General features: G+C 39.3%; 1 long non-coding RNA gene across 1 annotated transcript; it reads right to left on the minus strand.

Moving 5' to 3' along the window:
• Window positions 1–372: 372 nt before the first annotated feature.
• On the minus strand, window positions 373–5397 carry LOC120471788 (uncharacterized). The gene is made up of 5 exons (XR_005620854.2): window positions 5217–5397; window positions 4310–4389; window positions 4050–4159; window positions 3680–3783; window positions 373–741 (listed from the first exon to the last, which is right to left on the minus strand). It is a non-coding gene; the product is annotated as an uncharacterized LOC120471788 (long non-coding RNA).
• Between the last annotated feature and the right edge of the window lie 14801 nt (window positions 5398–20198).

Below are 20198 nucleotides of genomic sequence, written 5' to 3' on the forward strand. Positions count from 1 at the left end.
GTGGGTTCCATAATGGTGCCATGTAAATCGCCCAGGTGGGTTTCATGTAGGATCGCACTTATAAACAGGTGGGCCCCAACTGGGCCACATGCACAAGACCTATCTTGGTCCCAGCTTTAGTTTTTTGTGGGTACTACAAGGTTACTATATGGGCTGAAATATGGGCTTTAAGTGGGTTTGTCCATAGGTTCCATGCTGGCCCCAGCAACTTCCAGCAAAAGCTGGAATTCAGGATACAGGATTTCACAGGGCTTTAGGTGGGGCCCAACTAGGAATCATATGCATGTGGCCCAATTAGGGATCATCTGGGCTCCATCTAAATGAGTAGCAACACCACACAAACAAGTTTTAAAGCATTAGAGCACACAGTGATATTGAAATATTTTCAATTTTATTAAAATTACTCATCATCATATTATGCTATATTCTGAAATTCCAGGGACAATATTTAAAGAAGCAGATTTATGTCAGATTAAAGAGTATCTATTTAATACCTATTTGTTAAAATACATATTTTGAACCTGTATTTGACCCAGTCTTTACTGAACATTTGAACAGGATATAAATTGGTGACAGTTAGAAGAAGCAGCAACTATACAGTACATTTATCAGTACAGCTTACACTGCAGACAGTCATTTGCGCATCTAGACACTCTCCTCCTCCATCTCTTGTCCTGGACTATTTTGAGAGTTCCCTCTCAGTTCCTTGCCAGTTGATCTGTGTTGTCTTCTTAAGAGCCTCTGCAAAACATTTTTTTTTTTTTTTTTTTTTTTTTAGGGATTTTGATTTTAGAAAAATCATGTTACTTACACGTCACAATACCTTATGACAGAATAACAATTTCTACTCAGGATTAAAAAAAAAACAGCAAAAAAATTATATAGGAATGGTGACGGTTTTGGAATGTCACTGGAAGGGCATTTAGGAAATCAATAAAAAACAGTTTATAAAGTATGCATAATAAGTATAATGATTTATGATTACTTTTAAAGTAAAATTAGGAATGCTCCGATCAATCGGCCAGATATTAGGGTTAGGTTAACTAAGTAAGTAAGTAAAAGTTTATTTATATAGCACCTTTCACAGGTACAAGGCAACAAAGTGCCTTACAACAAAAACATTAATATCATAAAATACACACAATAAAAGCATAGACAGTACATGACCATATCATGTAACACAGGTACCTAATTAAAAGCCTGAACAAATAAATAAGACTTTAGTCTGCATTTGAAGGCATCAACAGAGTCAAAAGAGCGCATATACAGTGGGAGGGGGTTATTAAACGCCTTCTGAAGCAAAGCCATGAGTTTGTGTAAGAAAAATATTCGGTAACGCTTTAGATTACAGCCCGGAATGTACTATGTAATTAAGAGGAATTTACAGTGTAACTTTCTGCAATTATAGTGTACCTATAAAGGACTTGCATGTAAGTATATGGGTAAAGTTTTGGGAATAATGGGGTAACAACCAGGAGAATTAAAAATATATATTAATACTGTAAGTATTATAGAAATAAGGGTTACTTATTCTACTATTATGATACAACAGTCTTACATTTGGGAGCAATTTAGCGAGTACATACACTGCAAACCTTTTTGTAAAAATTGTGTATCAATACTGTATAGGCTTTTTTTAAAGGACAGGGTACATATATAGGCATTTATACAATTCTTTAATATTTTAAAAAAAAATTATAGCAAAAGTGCAGATGTTTGAGTTTTGGCTAACATGTTTCAAGGCAAGAAAAGCTAAGACTATTGCAATTTTTTTTAAATACTGGGACATATATTTTGTTTGATGTGGTTACAGGGTAAGTGGTGCTTGTATAATAAATAAAGGTTTCCAAGTCAGTGATATAAAACTGTGTATGTATTTTTATTGTACTTACCCTGTAACTACATGGAACAAGGGGGTAACAAGCACCACCACATGAAACAAGTGTATCTTTCCCCAATATTTAAGCAAAAGTTGCAATAGTTTTTGTTTCAGTGCACTTATGTAAAAAAGATGACTTTATAAATGCATATGTACCCTGTAATTTTTTTAAAAGCCTGTAATTTTAGAGTAGGTATTGGTTCACCTTTATTTCAAAAAGGTACGCAGTGTACAATTTTCTGGTGAAATTGCTCCCAAATGTAAGATTGTTATCACAATAGTAGGATAAACACCCTTTAGTCCTTTAATACTTACAGTATAAATAATTGTTTAATTCTCCTGGTTGTTACCTCCTTATTCCCCAAACTTAATATATTGTTCCTTTATACTTATATTGTAAGTATGTTATAGGTACACTATAATTACCAAAGGTTACGCTGTTAAATCGCTTTAATTACGCAGTACTTTCCAGGCTGTAATCTAAAGCATTATCAAATATTCATATTTAAAACTTTATTAAATAAAATAACCAGCTTCCGGCCAAGCGAACATACAGATTGCACTTAAGTGTAAAGTGCAACTTATGTGGTTTTAAGTTGATATTTACTCTACACCATTATGCACTACGCTACTTCTGACGTCACAAATTGACCTATGGCTAAGCCATTCAGTCAAACACGATGACCAGTGCGCACCTAACCTAATACACTCGGACATTCTCTGCTTCCACGTCCATTGAAATGCATTGCAGTTAGTCAGTTTTCATTAGGTTTTTTTGTCATTTTAAGTTTAAAATGGTCAAACGGTGTGCATGGGGTACATACAACTCCGACACTAGGTTCCCGAGAGACTGGGCGACGGTGTGTATTTCTTTACCCTTTCCCAAGCCACTTCTCAACAGAGATAAGTGTCTGCTCTGGATTAAGTTATGCGATTAAGTCATGCGCCGCGGTAGACCACAACAACAACTAAAGTTAGCCTTCTAGTTGCTTTGTACATCATGTCACTTAGCTTAATTAGCGTATCTGTAAATAACCGAGATAACAAATGTTAACAATGTTGTGCTGAATGATTCATGTAAATACTGTAGCACCAAACGGTGATGGCAACGATATGCGGTATATCACGTTTACATTGTGACCTGTAAATTACATTTTTGCCTGGAGCTGAAGCTTTTCATCGACCTTCTCAACAATAAAATTATTAATATAACCCTCCAATGCATAGTTAAGGCCCTTAAGGTGACTTTGAGATGATATATAATATTTTTGTCTCCAAAAATCACCAATTGCCTCCTGTAAAATGTCTGCCATAGCGCCTGTCCCCGAATGTTGACTGTTTGTCCAAGTGAGTGGAGGGGGCGTGGGTTAGCCACAGGTCAATTGCATAAGTTTGCAAGTAGGCTGCTTATGGCCATTTAGTTGGAAGCTAGTTGTTTTACTTTAAAAAGTTTGAATATGGATATTTTTCAAACAAAATTTTTGCTTCAGAAGGCCTTTATTAACCCCCCTGGAGCCGTGTGGAGTTTATGATGGATGGATGCACTTTTTTGAGCTTTTTTAAACTAATAGTTGCAATCCACTGCCATTACGAAACTTGGAAGCGTCAGGGTGTTTATTAATAAAATTCTGATTGTATTTGTCTGAAAGAAGAACGTGGGCTAATATACACCAAAGGATGGCTTGAGGGTGTGTAAATCATGGGCTAAATACTCTAATTAAATTATGTAAAATCTAATTTTGAAAAATTTATTAAATTAAGTACAATCAAAACACCTCAACAAGGTTAATAAATCCATACCGGAAGTGACAGTACAATGTAGTAGATAAAGAGCAATCCTCCACCAAATTGCCAGTACTCATCTGGATCCTTGGTCAATCTGGGATGGGGTGGGGTGATGCGTCCTTAACAATATTAAAACAAAACGTATCAATATCGTACCAACATTTGCCATTATAAAACATTCAGAGAACATGAAAAATAGCCCAATAGCTCCCCGGTCTCCACTGTGTGTGTTTAATACTCACTGCTGTGTGTGTGTGTGCACTTGAATGGATGAAATGAAGAGCACAAATTCCGAGTTTGGGGACACATGTCACATCACATCAATTAAAGCTTTAAAAAAAGAAATTGCTACTCCAAAATCAAACAAACCATCAAACAATTTTACCTGTAGCCACATTTATCCTGTTATGACACGTCTGAGGGTCTTTCCCTTGATGTTCTTCCGTGAACTAAATAAAGGGCTCATGATGGTGACATGTTCTCCTTTCTTTGTCACTTTAGAGGAAGAAAGACATAAAGATAATTAGTTACTCAGATTTGTCACTGGTAGAGGATATGACTTTTGATGATGAGTATAATACTTTTGACAACATAATATATTAATCCCAATGTAAGGTTTAGAAGCAATGGTTAAAACTGACTTACATAATGAAGTTGATAATCATGCCGTGGTGGATTTGTCTCTGTTGGGTGCCTGCTCTCCCCCCAAAAATCTTCTTCCAGTGCTTGATATATAAAAATAATAAAAAAATAAACAAATCTCTTATCATTAGCAGTTATCAGTTTTTTAAGAGGTGATGTCAAAATATTTAGAAACGGGCATCTACTAAAATATAAGAGATTTAACGTTAGACCAATAACATTTCTCAACTCTTCTGTAGATTCCAGTGTTTCAGAGAGTAAATGACCGTTTTATCAGTCAAATCATATTTATATAGCGCTTTTCACAATATATCAGTCACTTTACTCATTTGGATTCTACTTCCCTAGTAAATAAATAAATAACTTCTACCAGAATATATTAGAACACATTTCATACTAATTATACTTCAATTTCATTAACATAATGACACATCACCTAAAAAGACTTTATTACACAATGAACATTTTATATATATATACACATATATATATATATATTACGACAAAAAAATAAAGTAATAACGTTACCACTATTAAGTGTACCAAAAGTATATTTGCAATAGTTCCACTTTAGCACAATCAAATACACTTACTCAGAAGCACTAAAGTTGCTTTCAGATAAATATGGTTAGCTACCCGTTATGAACGTTACAAACACAACTGCAGGTAACTTAGTAGCCTACGTCCGTTATCCGTTTATAAAACTCTCGTATGTAACGTTAACGTTAAGTTACACAGAACATTTCTGGGTAGTTAATGAACTCCATTCACATACGTTTTGTTTATCTGCATATTCAACCATGAACTATAACACTCTCATCCACTTATTTGAATGTAATACCTAAACGTTTATATTAGTGGATCTCAGTTTTTCTAAAATGATAGTGGAGACAGAAAAATGTTCTCTTACCTGATCGCCAATATTGCAGGATCTCACGCATCCAGTCTGAGCGTCTTCTGTGTGTTCACATCTTCTGTTCTCCTTCGTTTAGGCTACATGTCACATCGCAAATTAGTTCAAAATAATAATTGAAAGACCGAGTAATCTTGCTGAGCAGCCGTCGTCATCAACTCAAATGTATTTGATTTTTCAAACTTGACCAGTAAAAAGGCGCGCACAGTTGTCATTGGCCAGTTACATAGATGACAGTCAGATTAACCAATCATGATCAAACAAGCTGAAACAACCGAAGTTACGACGTCACTCTGTAGGCCAAAACGCAGAAGTGAATTTGCATTTTAGCATTACAGTTCCCTCGCTCTAAAGCCTATGGGTTTTTTGAATGGGTTTTTGCTAAATCTCCTGAAATAAGGTCTCTGGTGAACAGAGCCTCACGTATTTTCACGTTTTGATCTATGACATAGAACACACAATTATAACCTGCGTGTGTTTTTTTTTTAAACTTTATTGTGTCTGATTGTGTTTTTTAAAATCTTTATATATGCTTCAAAATGTATATAAATTTTGGATTAACTTGTAAAGATTATCTTGCTAGACAGAACGTGTAAGGGTCACAACCCTCTGTTAAACACAGATCTTATTTTTTGCGATTTTCCAAAAGTCTATGGGGAAAATGCATTGCTTTTTTACCGAGGGAACCCATGCGCCGCTAGCTTCCGGGTTGTCCTACAAAGTGACGTCATCACTTCGGCACTCTATTGTTTCAGTGGTAATGATTAAAAAAAAAAAAAAAAAGTGGTAATGATTTTTTTTTTTTTAAGAAATCCGTGTTTAATTTAATTTGTTGGCTATATTATTTGATTACTGTTTTTATGAAAGTGTGTGAATAAAAATGTAATCCTGCAAGCTAAACTTTAGGCGCACACACAAAATTGTAAACCCCAAACAAAATCGCACAAAGCAAAAAAAGTTTATTCTGCACTTGTTGAGATTGAAATTATATCCATTATTTTTATTATTGTTAATAATATACTGATTCTATTTCAACACAAATTTATATTTTTGAAGTGGTGTTTTGATCAAAATATCATAAAATGCTACAATAATAATTAGAAATTAATAATTAGAAATAATAATAATTTAAATGTTATGGATTTCTTGAAGACATGACATTGATTCAACAAACAGATAAAAAATTCAACTGTTTAGCATTAAAATGTTACATTGTGTACATTGTGTGCATTCTGTACTCGCTGCAAATGTGATTTTTGAATTTAGTTTTGATTTTCCCTTCAAACACTGCATGTTGCATTCTAACTTTTTTTACTTGGGCTATTTCATCATCTGGACTGAGTCTCTTTCAATAATCAAAACCCTAACCCTAACCCCAATATTTAAAATCTCTAGAATTACATTGTCACTAACTGACTGACCAGAAAACTCTTGAGTATTTACATTGAATAAGGGCATTTGGCTGATGCTAGGGGTTTGATTTATTCTAGCCATCTCAAGTCATTAGAATATTTTGATAGATAAGTAGCTTCTGTAACCCGTTCTTCATATTGTACAGTGACCATTTTCGGGATATTTTGAACCATTTGTATAACTATATTGAGATAAGCATATTGCAGTAACTCAGAAGTTTGCAGTAACAAAATTAAACCACTAAAAGTTGACACTTTGAGTTTGAATATTTAGTGTCAATGATTAGGGTTGGAACTAATATCTGCTGAACGCCAAAACAGGACTGGATTTGAAGAGCCGTGGCCTATACTGTATCCACATACCAATACTATTGCAACAGTATTGGGACACCCATCCAAGTTATTGAATGGGGGTGTTTCAATCACTTCCATGGCCACAGTTGTATAAAATCAAGCACCTAGGTATGCAGGTGCTTCTACAAACATGTGTAAAAACATAGGTTGCTTTCAGGAGCTCAGTGAATTCAAGCGTGGTACCATGATATGTTTCCACCTGTGGAATAAGTCCATTTGAGAAATTTCCTCACTACTAAATATGGTCAACTGTTAGTGGTATTTTAACAAGGATTATACTGTAAATCATAAATATACTGTATATAAATGTTTTAATGATTGCACAGATATGTTTTTTTTACAAGTGTATAGTTTATGAAGTCATTTACAGATGCACAATTTATATTTATTCCATAGTTCATTATATTCACAATTATACTTGTATATATTTCCGCATTAAGGATCCATATAGAGATTACTTATGTGGAAACTACTTTGGGCCCATGTAGGCAGCCTTTATGAGACTGTTTGTGTTTGCCCATGTCTGACCCATGCGGTTTATCAAAATGGGCCCCATATATTTTTCACATTCAGAACCCATATAGAGATTACTTATGTGGAAACTACTTTGGGCCCATGTAGGCAGCCTAAATGGGACTGTTTGTGTTTGCCCATATCTGACCCATGCGGTTTATCAAAGTGGGCCCCATATGTTTTTCCCATTCAGAACCCAAATAGAGATTACCTATGAGGGAACTACCTTGGGCCCATGTAGGCAGCCTAAATGGGACTGTTTGTGTTTGCCCATGTCTGACCCATGCGGTTTATCAAAATGGGCCCCATATATTTTTCACATTCAGAACCCATATAGAGATTACTTATGAGGGAACTACCTTGTGGGCCCATGTAGGCAGCCTATATGGGACTGCTTGTGTTTGCCCATATCTGACCCATGCGGTTTATCAAAATGGGCCCCATATATTTTTTACATTCAGAACCCATATAGAGATTACTTATGAGGGAACTACCTTGTGGGCCCATGTAGGCAGCCTATATGGGACTGCTTGTGTTTGCCCATATCTGACCCATGCGGTTTATCAAAATGGGCCCCATATATTTTTTACATTCAGAACCCATATAGAGATTACTTATGAGGGAACTACCTTGAGCCCATGTAGGCAGCCTATATGGGACTGCTTGTGTTTGCCCATATCTGACCCATGCGGTTTATCAAAATGGGCCCCATATATTTTTCACATTCAGAACCCATATAGAGATTACTTATGAGGGAACTACTTTGGGCCCATGTAGGCAGCCTATATGGGACTGCTTGTGTTTGCCCATATCTGACCCATGCGGTTTATCAAAATGGGCCCCATATATTTTTCCCATTCATAACCCATATAGAGATTACTTATGAGGGAACTACCTTGAGCCCATGTAGGCAGCCTATATGGGACTGCTTGTGTTTGCCCATATCTGACCCATGCGGTTTATCAAAATGGGCCCCATATATTTTTCCCATTCATAACCCATATAGAGATTACTTATGAGGGAACTACCTTGAGCCCATGTAGGCAGCCTATATGGGACTGCTTGTGTTTGCCCATATCTGACCCATGCGGTTTATCAAAATGGGCCCCATATATTTTTCACATTCAGAACCCATATAGAGATTACTTATGAGGGAACTACCTTGTGGGCCCATGTAGGCAGCCTATATGGGACTGCTTGTGTTTGCCCATATCTGACCCATGCGGTTTATCAAAATGGGCCCCATATATTTTTTACATTCAGAACCCATATAGAGATTACTTATGAGGGAACTACCTTGTGGGCCCATGTAGGCAGCCTATATGGGACTGCTTGTGTTTGCCCATATCTGACCCATGCGGTTTATCAAAATGGGCCCCATATATTTTTTACATTCAGAACCCATATAGAGATTACTTATGAGGGAACTACCTTGAGCCCATGTAGGCAGCCTATATGGGACTGCTTGTGTTTGCCCATATCTGACCCATGCGGTTTATCAAAATGGGCCCCATATATTTTTCACATTCAGAACCCATATAGAGATTACTTATGAGGGAACTACTTTGGGCCCATGTAGGCAGCCTATATGGGACTGCTTGTGTTTGCCCATATCTGACCCATGCGGTTTATCAAAATGGGCCCCATATATTTTTCCCATTCATAACCCATATAGAGATTACTTATGAGGGAACTACCTTGAGCCCATGTAGGCAGCCTATATGGGACTGCTTGTGTTTGCCCATATCTGACCCATGCGGTTTATCAAAATGGGCCCCATATATTTTTCCCATTCATAACCCATATAGAGATTACTTATGAGGGAACTACCTTGAGCCCATGTAGGCAGCCTATATGGGACTGCTTGTGTTTGCCCATATCTGACCCATGCGGTTTATCAAAATGGGCCCCATATATTTTTCACATTCAGAACCCATATAGAGATTACTTATGAGGGAACTACCTTGGGCCCATGTAGGCAGCCTATATGGGACTGCTTGTGTTTGCCCATATCTGACCCATGCGGTTTATCAAAATGGGCCCCATATATTTTTTACATTCAGAACCCATATAGAGATTACTTATGAGGGAACTACCTTGAGCCCATGTAGGCAGCCTATATGGGACTGCTTGTGTTTGCCCATATCTGACCCATGCGGTTTATCAAAATGGGCCCCATATATTTTTCACATTCAGAACCCATATAGAGATTACTTATGAGGGAACTACTTTGGGCCCATGTAGGCAGCCTATATGGGACTGCTTGTGTTTGCCCATATCTGACCCATGCGGTTTATCAAAATGGGCCCCATATATTTTTCCCATTCATAACCCATATAGAGATTACTTATGAGGGAACTACCTTGAGCCCATGTAGGCAGCCTATATGGGACTGCTTGTGTTTGCCCATATCTGACCCATGCGGTTTATCAAAATGGGCCCCATATATTTTTCCCATTCATAACCCATATAGAGATTACTTATGAGGGAACTACCTTGAGCCCATGTAGGCAGCCTATATGGGACTGCTTGTGTTTGCCCATATCTGACCCATGCGGTTTATCAAAATGGGCCCCATATATTTTTCACATTCAGAACCCATATAGAGATTACTTATGAGGGAACTACCTTGGGCCCATGTAGGCAGCCTATATGGGACTGCTTGTGTTTGCCCATATCTGACCCATGCGGTTTATCAAAATGGGCCCCATATATTTTTCACATTCAGAACCCATATAGAGATTACTTATGAGGGAACTACTTTGGGCCCATGTAGGCAGCCTATATGGGACTGCTTGTGTTTGCCCATATCTGACCCATGCGGTTTATCAAAATGGGCCCCATATATTTTTCACATTCAGAACCCATATAGATATTACTTATGAGGGAACTACCTTGGGCCCATGTAGGCAGCCTATATGGGACTGTTTGTGTTTGCCCATGTCTGACCCATGCAGTTTATCAAAGTGGGCCCCACATGTTTTTCCCATTCAGAACCCATATAGAGATTACTTATGAGGGAACTACCTTGGGCCCATGTAGGCAGCCTATATGGGACTGTTTGTGTTTGCCCATATCTGACCCATGCGATTTATCAAAATGGGCCCCATATATTTTTCACATTCAGAACCCATATAGAGATTACCTATGAGGGAACTACCTTGGGCCCATGTAGGCAGCCTAAATGGGACTGTTTGTGTTTGCCCATGTCTGACCCATGCAGTTTATCAAAGTGGGCCCCATATGTTTTTCCCATTCAGAACCCATATAGAGATTACCTATGAGGGAACTACCTTGGGCCTATATAGGTTGCTTATATGGGATTGATTGTGTTTGCACATGTCTGTCCGATATAGTTTGGCCATGTGGGCCCCATATGTATTGCCCCATTCAAAACCCATATAGAGATTACCAACGTGGGTGCCACATTGGGCTCATGTAGGCAGCCTATATAGGACTGATTGTGTTTGCCCATGTCTGACCCATATGGGTTATGAAAGTGGACCCCATATATTTTTCCCATTCATAACCCATATAGAGATTATCTATGTGGGTACTACCTTGGGCCCACGCAGGCAGCCTATATGGGACTGCTTGTGTTTGCCCATATCTGACCCATGCGGTTTATCAAAATGGGCCCCATATATTTTTCACATTCAGAACCCATATAGAGATTACTTATGAGGGATCTACCTTGTGCCCATGTAGGCAGCCTATATGGGACTGTTTGTGTTTGCCCATGTCTGACCCATGCAGTTTATCAAAGTGGGCCCCATATGTTTTTCCCATTCAGAACCCATATAGAGATTGCCTACGAGGGAACTACCTTGGGCCCATGTAGGCAGCCTAAATGGGACTGTTTGTGTTTGCCCATGTCTGACCCATGCGGTTTATCAAAATGGGCCCCATATGTTTTTCCCATTCAGAACCCATATAGAGATTACCTATGAGGGAACTACCTTGGGCCTATATAGGTTGCTTATATGGGATTGATTGTGTTTGCACATGTCTGTCCGATATAGTTTGGCCATGTGGGTCCCATATGTATTGCCCCATTCAAAACCCATATAGAGATTACCAACGTGGGTGCCACATTGGGCTCATGTAGGCAGCCTATATAGGACTGATTGTGTTTGCCCATGTCTGACCCATATGGGTTATGAAAGTGGACCCCATATATTTTTCCCATTCATAACCCATATAGAGATTATCTATGTGGGTACTACCTTGGGCCCACGCAGGCAGCCTATATGGGACTGGTTGTATTTGCCAATGTCTCACCCATTTGATAAACCCAAATGGGCCCCATTTGTGTTCCCCATTTTGAGCCCATGCCCTCATTTCCCATTAGTGACCCAACTAGGACCCACATAGGGAGCCCACTTATTTTTGCCCATGTGGGACCGACGTAGCTGACCCAAGTGGGCCCCAGAAAAGATGCCCATTTTGGGACCATACCCACTTGGTACCCACGTAGCCCAAGCATAAACCATGTGGGGCCCACATATACATGTTGGCTGGGATAAACAGATTAGGGCTCTGTTCGAGGACAAGTAACTAAAACCAATGCGACATGATGAATGTTTGTTTCCCAAACCATCTCAGAGTAACAGCTTACTTTTCTTTCTTACTATATTCTTTCTTACTATAAACTGTGCTGTAGAGCTTGCATCAGTCAAAGCAGGGTTACATTTTGCATGTCGTGCACAATAAACCTAAAGGCACCAGGGTGGCGGTGCCACCGGCTTCATATATATATGTATATATACAGTATATATACAGTATATATATATATATATATATATAGCTGTGATCCGCGATGAAGGGCCAAAGCCAGTGGCATGGCCACCCTGGTGCTTTTAGGTAACTAAGGAACCGGGGTTGCGGTGCCACCGGCTTGGGCCCTTCATCGCTGCTCGCAGCTATATTTAGGGCCCAAGCCCTGAAAGGGCGAAGGCCCTATTGTTTTCCTTCCGATTATTAGGGCCCAAGCCCTGAAAGGGCGAAGGCCCTATTGTTTTCCTAAGGATTATTAGGGCCCAAGCCCTGAAAGGGCGAAGGCCCTATTGTTTTCCTTGGGATTATTATTCTTCAGTATTATTATTATTTTGCTACCTTTTGGGCACTTTTGGGGCCCTTAACGTGCTCGAAAACTCTTGAAACTTTGCACACGGGTCAGAACCCGCGGCCATCAGAGCCGGGCTGAAGATGGTACCCGGGCGTGGCAGGGCAGCTCGTCAGCGCCCCCTGGAACGGGGTCCGAACACTTGGTCCATAACTCAAACACGCTTGTATGTAATAATATGAAACTCGGTACACATGTTGATCTCATCGTTTCATCTATACCTCGCGCTCTTACTTTTTACCCCAGCCCAACAGGAATTTGGCTATTGAGGTTTGTTTGTAAAACGCTCGCAATGGAATGTCAAATACTCCTCCTAGAGCTTTGATCCACATTCGACGAAACTCGGTCAGCGTGAGGTCAAGACATTGAGGATGAAAGTTTGCGAGGGGATTTTTTATATCTCGAACGGTTTGTCCGTGGCGAGGAAACGAAATCATGGCGAGAAACGTGAAACAGGAAGTGTGTTATAACTTCAGCATACATTAACTGATCTTGATGAAACTTCAGCAGTGTGTTCGCTGTAAGAGGACAATCACATGGATGTGACTATTGTGAGTCAAAGTTATAGCGCCACCAACTGGCAGCAGGAAGTGTGTCACTTTCAAAATGCTTAGATATCACCCTTTTATTTTTACCCGATTTGCTTCAAACTTCATATGTATAATGTAAACATACGGCAGATGTAGACCTGTGAATGGATTCTTGATATCTTTGAAACTGTTGCCGTGGCGACGCATCAAACTTTACCCTTCTTTTAGGATGCTTTTAGGATGCTTTTGAGACCCTTAGCATGCTTCAAATTGCATGAAACTCGACAGACACATCACATTTATTAGCCAGTAGACATGTGCAAAGTTGCAGAAACGGGCGTGGTGAGGGCTCAGTAGCGCCACCTTTTGACAAAAGTGGGGTGGTTAGTTTTAACTAGAGTTACAAAAATTGGTATGTATATTGTACTCCTCGAGCCGGACAACTTTCTAATTGACACTTATTAGCTAGGACCCACAGAAAGTCAGATATTTTTGTTTGAATATGGCCACTCTGAGCCTTTGGCTGGCTGGCTGGCTGGCTGGCTGGCTGGCTGGCTGGCTGTCTGTGTGTGTGTGTGTGTGTGTGCAGGGGGAGGGGGCTTAACCATTTCACTGCTGTGTGTATGACCTGCATAAAGAAAATACATTTCTCAAGCCTGGTATTTTTTAAATAAGTTTTTATTTTTATTTTTTATAAGTAAAGGCATATAACTAGTTTAATTGTAGTGAATTGACAATAGTTTTATATAATTAGTTTATTAATCAGATTAACTTGGTCAATAAACTTGGTCTGAAAATTTGGTCCATAAATCAAACACACTTGCATGTAATAATATGAAACTTGGTACACATATAGATCTCATCGTTTCATATATACTTCACACTCTTACTTTTTACCCCAGCCCAACAGGAAGTTGGCTATTTAGGGTTGTGTTTAAAACACATGCAATGTAATTTAAATTATTGCTCCTAGAGCACTGAACCAAATTCGACGAAACTCGATCAGCGTGAAGTCAAGACATTAAGGATGAAAAAGTGCCACGGGATTTTTGATATCTCGAACGGTTTGGCCGTGGCGAGGAAACGAAATTATGGCGAGAAACATGGAACAGGATGTGTGTTATAACTTCAGCATACATTAACTGATCTTGATGAAACTTCAGCAGTGTTTTCGCTGTAAGAGACCGATCACATGGATGTGACTATTGTGAGTCAAAGTTATAGCGCCACCAACTGGCAGCAGGAAGTGTGTCACTTTCAAAATGCCGTGGCAACGAAACAAACTTTAACATTATTTTTTGATGCTTTTGGGACTCTTAGCTTGCTTGAAATTGCTTGAAACTCAACAGATACATCACATTTATTAGCCAATAGACATGTGCAACTATGGCAAAAGATTAAAGTAATGTCAAAAAAGTAAACACTAAAAGCCTCATATCTTCTAAAAATGTAATTATACATCATTTGTTTCTAAATTAAATTATACAAATATTATAACTTCCCCAATTTTTCCTTTTTTTTCATTTAAGAATTGTGTTTACGTTCAAAAACAGCCAGAATTGTTGTAAAATTCATAAAAAAATAATAATCTGAGTCATACGTAGTGCTATACTGCCCTCTTCTGTTCAATATCAGGTAGGCCTATTGTGTATATTCCCACCGGTTAATCAACGTGTGACTCCGCTGGGACTTGGGAGCTTTTAAATCGCTTACTTAAAACCGAAAGTCAAAATACGGATGTCCGCACAAGACATTAATGGTGTGGAGTAGAGCGAGCATTTTAAATAAATTCCTATTAAGTAGGATTGAACTAAACAGAAAGAATGTTCACTCTGTTCTGCTGGTTCCTCGCTGGTGGATCATATGATTACTTTGTCATAATCTATGACAAAAATGCTATTATAAACCATATTAATAATAGATAATACACATTGCTCTTATTTTTGAAAAATACATTCATGAAAAACAAGATAACAAAAATCATTAAAAAAAAATATAGCCATGGCTGCTATAAAGCAACATATAATTGAAAGGCAATTAATAATCTGTCATTACGTCACTGCATTATGATATTACGGCTCCAATACGGTGCAGCACAAAGCACTTATGTGCATCCCGAGCGGAGAATGATGTGCTTGAAGCCACATGAAGTTACAGCGCATTGAGTCCGTATTGAAAAGTTCAAAGCACAAAGGAAATACATATTTATGAACAGTGTATTATACATTATCTATCTATGCAATAGTTTATTGAGCCTTTTCTTTTAAAGGTTTTAAATTTCAGTTACTGTGTGCGTGAAGAACAATTATAGTGCTCTGACTCTAGTGTTGTGATCTAACCGACAGCGTCCGACACCCGGTAGAAAGTAACACGATTAAGTTACAGCAATAAAGTCCAGCAAGAAAAAGTTTCTTCATTCGAAAATATAGACCTTTAGACCTTTATCTTAAAGATCCAGTATAATAGGATTAACATTGAATCATTGAAGATCGTTTCATCATTGACTGTAACCGAATGTGACGTGCTGTTTGAATGCTGAATGGAGAATGACTGACAGGCGCAGAGAGGGAAAAGTTTGTGTTCTTGAATTTAATGACTTAAATATTAATTTCTATATCACATAATAGCTTCAGAACACTAATAATACAGTACACAAAAACTTTATGGTACTTTAGAAAGTTTTTGTGCCTTTGTGCCTAACAGAATAGTATATGCACAATATAGAATTTGAATCAGCCTCGTCAAAGATGGCAGTGTCAGAGCCGATACCGATCCTGAGTATCTAATCGGCGCACTTCTTTTCAACAGTCAAATTGAAATTGAAATTGCTTGAAACTCAACAGATACATCACATTTATTAGCCAGTAGACGTGCAAAGTTTCAGAAACGGGCAATGTGCAAGGACTAAATAGCGCCACCTTTTGACAAAAGTGGGGTTGTTAGTTTTATCTACAGTTACAAAAATCGGTATATACATTGTACTCCACAAGCCGGACAACTTTCTAATACATAGTCATTAGCTCGGACCAAGAGGTAGTCAGATATTTTGGTTTGAATATGGTGAGCCTCTCTCTGAGCCTACGTCCCTGTATGGCAAGCCCTTTTAACATTTAAAAGCTAAGTTTGCCTGTCCGGAATTAACATTGTAGATATCAACAACGTCTTTCTGTCTATTCGTAATTACATTTTGGATAGTTTGTATTATCATTTAAGACATCTGTAACATAATTGTGACTAGTCGAAATGACAGAGTATGGCAAGCCGTTTTAACATTTAATCATAAAAGGGCCAAAGCCTTCGGCACCGCTACCCGGGTGCCTTTAGGTAACTAAAGGAACCGGGGTTGCGGTGCCACCGGCTTGGGCCCGCCATCGCTGCTCGCAGCTATATTTATTATTATTATTATTATTTATACGACTATTCGGGCACTTTTGGGGCCCTTAACATGCTCAAAAACTCTTGAAACTTTGCACACGGGTCAGAATCCGCGGCCATCAGGGCCGGGCTGAAGATGGTACCCGGGCGTGGCAGGGGGGCTAGACAGCGCCCCCTGGAACGGGGTCCGAAAACTTGGTCCATAAATCAAACACGCTTGCATGTAATAATATGAAACTCGGTGCACATATAGATCTCATCGTTCATATATACCTCAAACTATTACTTTTTACCCCAGCCCAACAGGAAGTCGGTTATTTAGAGTTGTTCATAAAACACTCGCAATGGAATGTGCAATACTCCTCCTAGAGAATTCAAACACACGGCACGAAACTCGGTCAGCGTGAAGTCAAGACATTGAGGATGAAAGTTTGTGTGGGGATTTTTGATATCTCGAACGGTTTGGCCGTGGCGAGGAAATGAAATAATGGCGAGAATCGTGAAACAGGAAGTGTGTCATAACTTCAGCATACATTAACTGATCTTGATGAAACTTCAGCAGTTTGTTCTCTGTAAGAGGACGATCACATGGATGTGACTATTGTGAGTCAAAGTTATAGCGCCACCAACTGGCAGCAGGAACTGTGTCACTTTCAAAATGCTTTGAAATCACCCTCTTATTTTTACCCGATTTGCTTCAAACTTAATCTGTATAATGTAAACACATAGCAGATGAAGACCTGTGAATGGATTCTTGATATCTTTGATACTGTTGCTGTGGCAACGCATCAAACTTTAAAATTCTTTTTTTTTGATGATTTTGAGACTCTTAGCGGCTTTTGGGGCCCTTAACGGGTTTGAAAACTCTTGAAACTTTGCACACAGGTCATATCCCACAGCCCTCAGAGCCAGGCTGAAGATGGTACCTGGGTGTGGCAGGGGGTCTAGACAGCGCCCCCTGGAACGGGGTCCGAAAACTTGGTCCATAAATCAAACACGCTTGCATGTAATAATATGAAACTCGGTACACATGTTGATCTCATCATTTCATCTCTACCTCACACTCTTACTTTTACCCCAGCCCAACAGGAAGTCGGCTATTGAGGTTTGTTTGTAAAACGCTCGCAATGGAATGTGCAATACTCCTCCTAGAGAATTCAAACACACGGCAGGAAACTCGGTCAGCATGAAGTCAAGGCATTGAGGATGAAAGTTTGCGAGGGGATTTTTGATATCTCGAACGGTTTGGCCATGGCGAGGAAACGAAATTATGGCGAGAAATGTGAAACAGGAAGTGTATTATAACTTCAGCATACATTAACTGATCTTGATGAAACTTCAGCAGTATGTTCGCTGTAAGAGGACGATCACATGGATGTGACTATTGTGAGTCAAAGTTATAGCGCCACCAACTGGTAGCAGGAAATGTGTAACTTTCAAAATGCTTTGAACTCACCCTTTTATTTTTACCCGATTTGCTTCAAACTTCATCTGTATAATGTAAACATACGGCAGATGTAGACCTGTGAATGGATTCTTGATATCTTTTAAACTGTTGCCGTGGCAACGCATCAAACTTTACCCTTCTTTTAGGATGCTTTTAGGATGCTTTTGAGACCCTTAGCATGCTTCAAAATGCATGAAACTCAACAGACACATTTATTAGCCAGTAGACATGTGCAAAGTTTCAGAAACGGGCATGGTGCAGGGACTAAATAGCGCCACCTTATGACAAAAGTGGGGTTGTTAGTTTTATCTACAGTTACAAAAATCGGTATATAGATTTTACTCCTCAAGCCGGACAACTTTCTAATTCATAGTCATTAGCTCGGACCAAGGGGAAGTCAGATATTTTGGATTGAATATGGTGAGCCTCTCTCTGAGCCTACGTCCCTGTATGGCAAGCCCTTTCAACATTTAAAAGCTAAGTTTGCCTATCCGGAACTAGCATTGTAGATATCAACGTCTTTCTGACTAGTCGTAATTTCATTTTGGATAGTTTGTATTATCATTTAATAGATATCTGTAATGTAATTGTGAGTAGTCGAAATGACAGATAGAGTATGGCAAGCTGTTTTAACATTTAATCATTTAATCATGAAAGGGCCAAAGCCTGCGACACCGCCACCCCGGTGCCTTTAGGTAACTAAAGGAACCGGGGTTGCGGTGCCACCGGCTTGGGCCCGCCATCGCTGCTCGCAGCTATATTTTTTTTTTTTTCTTTTATTTTTCTAACGACTATTCGGGCACTTTTGGGGCCCTTAACATGCTCGAAAACTCTTGAAACTTTGCACACGGGTCAGAACCCGCGGCCATCAGAGCCGGGCTGAAGCTGGTACCTGGGCGTGGCAGGGCGGCTCGTCAGCGCCCCCTGGAACGGGGTCCGAACACTTGGTCCATAACTCAAACACGCTTGTATGTAATAATATGAAACTCGGTACACATGTTGCTCTCATCGTTTCATCTATACCTCACACTCTTACTTTTTACCCCAGCCCAACAGGAAGTCGGCTATTGAGGTTTGTTTGTAAAACGCTCGCAATGGAATGTTAAATACTCCTCCTAGAGCTTTGATCCAAGTTCGACGAAACTCAGTCAGCGTGAAGTCAAGACATTGAGGATGAAAGTTTGCGAGGGGATTTTTGATATCTCGAACGGTTTGTCCGTAGCGAGGAAACGAAACTATGGCGAGAAACGTGAAACAGGAAGTGTGTTATAACTTCAGCATACATTAACTGATCTTGATGAAACTTCAGCAGTGTGTTCGCTGTAAGAGGACGATCACATGGATGTGACTATTGTGAGTCAAAGTTATAGTGCCACCAACTGGCAGCAGGAAGTGTGTCACTTTCAAAATGCTTTGAAATCACCCTTTTATTTTTACCCGATTTGCTTCAAACTTCATCTGAATAATGTAAACATACGATAGATGTAGACCTGTGAATGGATTCTTGATATCTTTTAAACTGTTGCCGTGGCAACGCATCAAACTTTACCATTCTTATAGGATGCTTTTGAGACCCTTAGCATGCTTCAAATTACATGAAACTCGACAGACACATCACATTTATTAGCCAGTAGACATGTGCAAAGTTTCAGAAACGGGCGTGGTGAGGGCTCAGTAGCGCCACCTTTTGACAAAAGTGGGGTTGTTAGTTTTATCTACAGTTACAAAAATCGGTATGTATATTGTACTCCTCGAGCCGGACAACTTTCTAATTGACACTCATTAGCTAGGACCCACAGAAAGTCAGATATGTTTGTTTGAATGTAGAGAAAATCTCAGAATTTTGCCAGTCTCTCAGTGTCCCTCTGTGTGAGTGAGAGGAGGGGCGCCTGTCAGGTTAATTTTAACCCTTTATTTGCTGTGTGCGACTTCTCTGGCATTTTCGGGGGCCTTAACATCCTCGAAAACTCTTGAAACTTTGCACACGGGTCAGAACCCATGGCCATCAGGGCCGGGCTGAAGCTGGTAACCGGGCGTGGCAGGGCGGCTCGACAGCGCCCCCTGGACTGGGATTCGAACATTTGTCCATAAATCAAACACACTTGCATGAATTAATATGAAACTCGGTACAATTATAGATCACATCAGGCCAAACAACTTTCGTGCTCTAAGTTTTATGACAGTTCAAATGGAAGTTATTTATGAATTATGAATTATGGGTTG

Source organism: Pimephales promelas, chromosome 5, assembly GCF_988280905.1.
Source record: "Pimephales promelas chromosome 5, fPimPro1.hap1.1, whole genome shotgun sequence".
Classification (NCBI taxonomy): Eukaryota; Metazoa; Chordata; class Actinopteri; order Cypriniformes; family Leuciscidae; genus Pimephales; species Pimephales promelas.